Here is a 5,719-nt window from a genome sequence, read left to right as displayed (position 1 = left end):
ATGAAAAGGCTAATGGACACAGGACACAGGATAGAGGACACAGGCTACAGCACACAGGCTACACTCTATAGGACAAACTATAGGTCACAGGCTATAAGAAAAAAGATGCCACAGGACACACACACCAGCCACAAAACAGGACACAGGACACAGGCTGCAGAACATAGGACACAGGATACAGGACGCAGGGCAGAGGCCACAGGACACACGCCTACAACACAACACACAGGCTACAAGATACAGGCTACACAACATAGAACACAGGCGAAAGGACTCAGGCTACAGGACACAGGACAGATTTCAGGACACAGGTCACAGGCCACAGGACATAGGCTCCAGAGCACAGGCAGGGCCCTGGCCATGTTCCAGTGACATGCCCCTCACTCCTCCTTGCCCTCCAGGGCCATGATCCCCTCAGGCAGGGCCCTGGCCACCCTCTAGGGCTGGGCTCCTTCTCCTCTCCATGCCCTACAGAGCCAGGCCCTGCTCCCTTCAGTTGTGGCACTAGGCACCCAGCAGGGCTGCCCCACTCTCCTTGTCCTCCAGGGCCTGGGCCCCACTCCCCTAGTTGCCCACCAGAGCCTGGGCCCAGCTCCCATTGCTGTCCTTCAGGGCCAGGCCCTGCTCCCCTCACCACATTCCAGAGCTGGGCCCCAATCCCCTCCTCAGCCTGCAGGGTCGGGCCCTTCTCCCCTCAGGCCCGGCCCTGGCCTCCCTCAAGGGCCAAACTCTGCTCCCCTACTCACCTCCAGGGCCAGTGTTCCCCTCCTCATGCTCCAGGGCTGGCACTGTCGCTCCCCGTCTTCATGGAGGAACGACACAGGACCCTGCGCTGTTCTTTTGTCTGCTCGGCCCTCCCCGGGTTTGCTGCTGGTTCTTCCCGGGTTGGCTACCGTCCCTTCCACCTCCGTGGAAGGGCGGTTCCCCCTGCCACATTCCCCACTTCCGCGGGGGAGCGGCACACCGCCGGCCGGCTCTCTCGGGGGCTGCACAGGTGTTTCTTCAGATAGATGTTCCCCTTAGATGTTCCTGGTGCATGTTGTCTCTCTCCTCCTTTATAGTCCTCTTCCACCAATCCCAACTCTGCTACCCACATGCCGAGTACGCTGCTCTCCTCCAATCAGGAGCAAGATCAGCTCCTGCAGCTCAGTCAATCAAGTTGGTGAGAGGCAGCTGGGTAGAAGCTGTTTGCTCCTCTCCCAGCGCCATATTGTGGGAGAGCAGATGTATAGAATACGTCTTAATTCCAGTAACAGTATAGTCCGAGTTGCTCTCCACAGGCACCAATCTCCTCCTCGCACTCTTGGTCTGGCTCTGCTCCCCTCCTCCCCATCCACATTCAGGCCCTTCTCCCCACAGGGCCATCCCTGTCCTCCCTCCAGAGCCAGACCCCGCTTCCCTCCACACCTTCAGGGCCAGCCCCTGCTCCGCTCCTGGCCTTCCAGGGCCTGGGTCCCGTACCTCTCCTTGCCCTGCAGAACCTGGGACCCACTCCAACCTTCACACTCCAGAGCCTGGGCCCCACTTCAGGGCTTCCCTACAGGGACAGGCCACACTACCCTCAACACCCTCCATGGCCGGGCCCTGCTTGCCTCCTCGCCCTCCAAGGCCTGGGCCCACTCTGCTCCCCACCTTGAAAACAGAGCCTGGGCCCAGCTCCACTCACTGCCCTCCAAGGCTGGACCCTGTTCCCCTCCTCACCCTCCAGGGCCAGACCCTACTCTCCTCCTCGCCCTCCAGGGCTGGGCACCGCTCTCCTCTTCCCCCTCCAGGGCTGGGCCCCTCTCAGCACGCTGCTCTCTTGGGCCAGGCCCCACTAACCTCAACACCATCAGGGCCAAACCCTGCTCCCCTCCTTGTCCTCCACGACCTGGCCCAGCTGCCCTCCTCACCCTCCAGGGCCTTACCCTGCTCACCTCTTACCTTAAGTGGCTGGGCCCGGCTCCCATTGCTGCCACTAAGTCACTGGTGTCACTCGGTGGTCCCTAGCAGCCACTGCCTCCATCTTTGTGCGCCCCTGCTGTCACTGCAGCATTGGGCAGCCCGCACGGTTCCCCAGCACCTGCCACTTCATGGCCTGCCTTGGCTGCCTCCTGCTTCCTCAGGCACACCGAGTGAGGCCACATCTTTATGCCCCAGTGCAGCCACCAGGAGCCACCCGTCATGGGGCCCCCAGCATGGTCCCCAAGAGCCTCCCTATGATTGCCCGAGGATTCTTCCTACTTCTTCTTGGGCTCCCCTGTGGTTATCTGGGCCCTCTTGTAACTCCCAGGCCCCACCACACGGCCCCCAGGCCCCACCAGCTCCTTCCCTGGGCACTCCCACTGCCACTGAATCACTAGGTCACCACGTGGACCCCAGAAGCTGCCTCCTCCTTCCTCACCCCCCCACAGCAGCTGAGTTTTAGGACCCCCCCCATTCTCCCAGGAGTCGCTGAGTCTTTGAGGTTTGCGCTGCCCCTAGCAGTCGTTGCCTCTGTCCTCTGGCACTCCTGCTGTCCCTGCATCATGTCTGAACTTGGAAATGAGGCTCTACAAAGGGGGTCTCAACTAACTCTCTTGTGGCCAAAGTTTGAGGGTGGGCAAGTGCAGAACTGTTGAATGTGCAGAGGGGGAATGTGGGTGTGGCCTGAGGATAGAAATTTTCCCTGGGAGTCACCTTCAGGAGCATGGCTCTGGGAAGGAATGACTTCCAACATGTTGTTTGCCAAAGAAATACCTGGGCAGGAAAACGGAAAGCATGGGCATGAGTTAAGGTGCCAGGTGACTTCTTCCCAGACATGTGGGTCCTGAGTTCTTTGGGGCACACAGGAAGACAGCTCAATGGGAGAGGCCACCTCGGTCTGCAATGCAGGCTCCTCAGTTCAGATCTAGGAGGTCTAAGTTGTCGCAGGAGTTTCTCATCCAGGGACCTGGGAACTTGGGCTTCGAGAAGGAAACTCAGGGTGAGAAGACTTCCCAGGGCAGAGAGCCACCTGAGCACAGAGTGCAGGCAATAATCAAAGACAGAATAAAGTGGGAGGAGGACAAAGAGTGTCATCCAACGTGGGCCCTGTATCTTACAACCAGCATCCCACACCAATCGCTTTGAACTGGCTCAGAGACCTGGGGAATCTAAAAGATAAATGACCATGTAGAAGATCAGGGGTTCTCCAAACACCAGAGGAGCAGTCTGCCTTACTCACCTTTCCCATGGAGCTGAGTCCCTCCACGTCACGGCACCAACGATGCTGCAGGAACTTCAAGTCCATTCTTTCTCTCACATAATCCCAACACGGATCATGAGGGTGAGGGAGAAAAAGCAAAATAGGTTTTCGTGAGAAAATCATACTCTTGCAAGCCAGAAGGGAGACTAAGGGAGGGGCCCAATAAGGCCTGGGTATAGGAAGTTTAACTAGGGAGTGATGTTCATGGATTAATCTTCTAAACAAAATCCAGCACCATGTTCTGTGTTAGAAAAAGGTCATGACCCCTAACCATGAAAACATGTTTCCTTACTGGCCATCTGAAAAATGCAACAATATCTTCCCTCTCTGCCTGCAGTTTCTCTTACTGCCTATCACCTGCCCTCCTCCCAGACACGAGTCCCTGACTACCCTTCATTGCTACACTCCTCAGGGAAGGGCCCCTCCTCGGGGGCATTTCCCAAGAGGCTACTGAGAGGCCACTTTCCTCTCTGCACTCAAGGGCTTTCCTCTGGGGCTGGCAGGACACAACACATCCAGCTGAAGCATTGGATGATCCTCCTGCCAATCCCCAGGCGCCCCTTGCCCTTTCTGGCCTGCGTGTCTGAGGTCCCTGCCTTCTGCTCCTCCTCCTGCTGCTGCATTCCTGGGATGCTCTGTTCCTCTGAGGCACCCGGGGAGCAGCTCCTGACTTCTCCATCAGCCTCACTGCTGTTGGTGCTCAGTGTGGTGGAGAGAGAGGTCAGAGCATCCTGGCTGAGGACTGCACAGACAGCGGGGCTCCTTGTCCACACGGCCCGTTGGGGACTGTCTGTCCTGCAGGACTCACTGCTGCTCACACTGGGAGTCCCATGGCGGCAAGGAGTCTGCCCCGACTGGTCTCCTGCAAGCACCAGTGGTTGGGAGCTGAGAGCGGCACACTCACGGGCTCTGCTGTTGCAGCCTGAGTGTTTCTGGAGGCACTGGAGAGCGGGACAGCTCTGAGCACCAGGGATGGCCTGAGGCGTGGGCTTCCCTTTGCTGTGATCCCACTGAAGTCCTGGGCACAAGGCACTGGCTGGGAGCCTGGGTGGCAGGGAGCCTGCTTGATGGCCCAGCTGGAATCCCAGGTCCTCAAGGGAGCTTAGGGCTTCAGGACCCTGAGGAGGTGCTGCAGGCTCCACTTGGCTCCGCCCATGTATTTCTGGGATGCTGAAGCCCTGCTGTTGGGAGATCCCCCAGCGTGGCACAGGGGGCCAGGGGTCATCCCATTCATGAAGCCACAGTGGAGGGCAGAGGCCCCATGGGAATTCCCAGACTTCCTGCTCCTGTGGAAGAAACAGAAACTCATCACTGGTTCCAGCTGCTCCATGTCCTGCATGGAGCCATGGGTGGCCCATGATGTCTGCCACTGTGGGCCTGGCCTCAGGGTCCCGGGTCAGTAAGCTGTCCACCAGGTTACACAGCTCTGGGTTTCCATAGTGGGGGATTCTGTAGTATCCAGACAGGATGGCTGCCCGCAGCTCCACACAATCCTCTCCAACAAAAGGCAGTGAGCCTGCCACCATGGCGTACAGGATCACGCCCACACTCCAGGCATCAGCCTTGTACCCGCAGAACTCCTCACCTAACAATTCCTCGGGCGCACAGTAGGCAAAGGTCCCGCACAGACTCTTCAGGCGCTCTCCACCAGCCAGTTTGCAGCTGAGACCAAAATCGCTCAACTTAATGTTTAGGTGGGCGTCGAGAAGCAGGTTTTCTAACTTTAAATCCCTGTGCACCACGTGCTGCGAATGGCAGTAATGCACAGCGGATAGAATTTGTTTCAATAGCTGACGAATCTCTCCATCCAGCAGGTACCCTCGTTCTACCATGTAACATCTAAGGTCCCCCCTGACTGCATATTCCATGAAAATGTAGCCCCTCTCTGTGGTGTGCCTGACCTGCAGTAGTTGAATGATGTGAGGGTGATGCAGCCCCTTCATTATTTCTGCTTCTGTGCACAACTGCTGGAAGCTGCAGGAGTGCTGGCCACCATTCTCCACAACCTTCACAGCCACCTGGGTCCTGCTTTCCCAATGATAGGCCAGCATCACCAGCCCAAAACCGCCCTGGCCGAGGACCCTGAGGACCTGGTACCCATCCAGGACCTCCTCCTCACTGCTGAAGGTGGTGAGGCCTTCCATGGTGGGATCCCCACCCCACCCCCCACCCTGCACTCTGACACTGGGAACTCTTACTAGTCACCTAAAGTAATAACAAAAACTGGGAAACAAATAGAAATCAAACAAGCTAAATGGTAACCAAAATTAACAACTCAATATGCTAATATTTCTACTAGAGAATGCTAACTCTATGAACTATGGTATACTAATCACTAACACTGTATCAAAATTAAGAATTAAAAGTTATAAAACACACAGAATACTAAAAATGGTGAAGGAAAGCAACACCAACTATGGTAACTATGGTAACAATGCTAATCAATAAGTCTTATAACAGTCTTATCTAAATCAAAGAATCAAAAATGAGAAAATAGAAAACGGAGGAAACACA

The 5,719-nt window shown here is 56.4% G+C and overlaps 1 non-coding gene across 1 annotated transcript; it reads right to left on the bottom strand.

Annotated features, from left to right (window-relative positions):
• Positions 1–4,019: 4,019 nt before the first annotated feature.
• On the bottom strand, positions 4,020–5,349 carry LOC127488742 (serine/threonine-protein kinase MARK2). Its single transcript, XR_016225729.1, has 2 exons — positions 4,483–5,349; positions 4,020–4,067 (listed from the first exon to the last, which is right to left on the bottom strand). It is a non-coding gene; the product is annotated as a serine/threonine-protein kinase MARK2 (transcript).
• Between the last annotated feature and the right edge of the window lie 370 nt (positions 5,350–5,719).

This window comes from Oryctolagus cuniculus, chromosome 19 (assembly GCF_051225735.1).
Source record: "Oryctolagus cuniculus isolate XC-2025 breed Fujian yellow rabbit chromosome 19, ASM5122573v1, whole genome shotgun sequence".
NCBI lineage: Eukaryota > Metazoa > Chordata > Mammalia > Lagomorpha > Leporidae > Oryctolagus > Oryctolagus cuniculus.
Note: the sequence above shows the minus strand (reverse complement) of the source record. Positions and strands in the feature narration are given on the sequence as shown.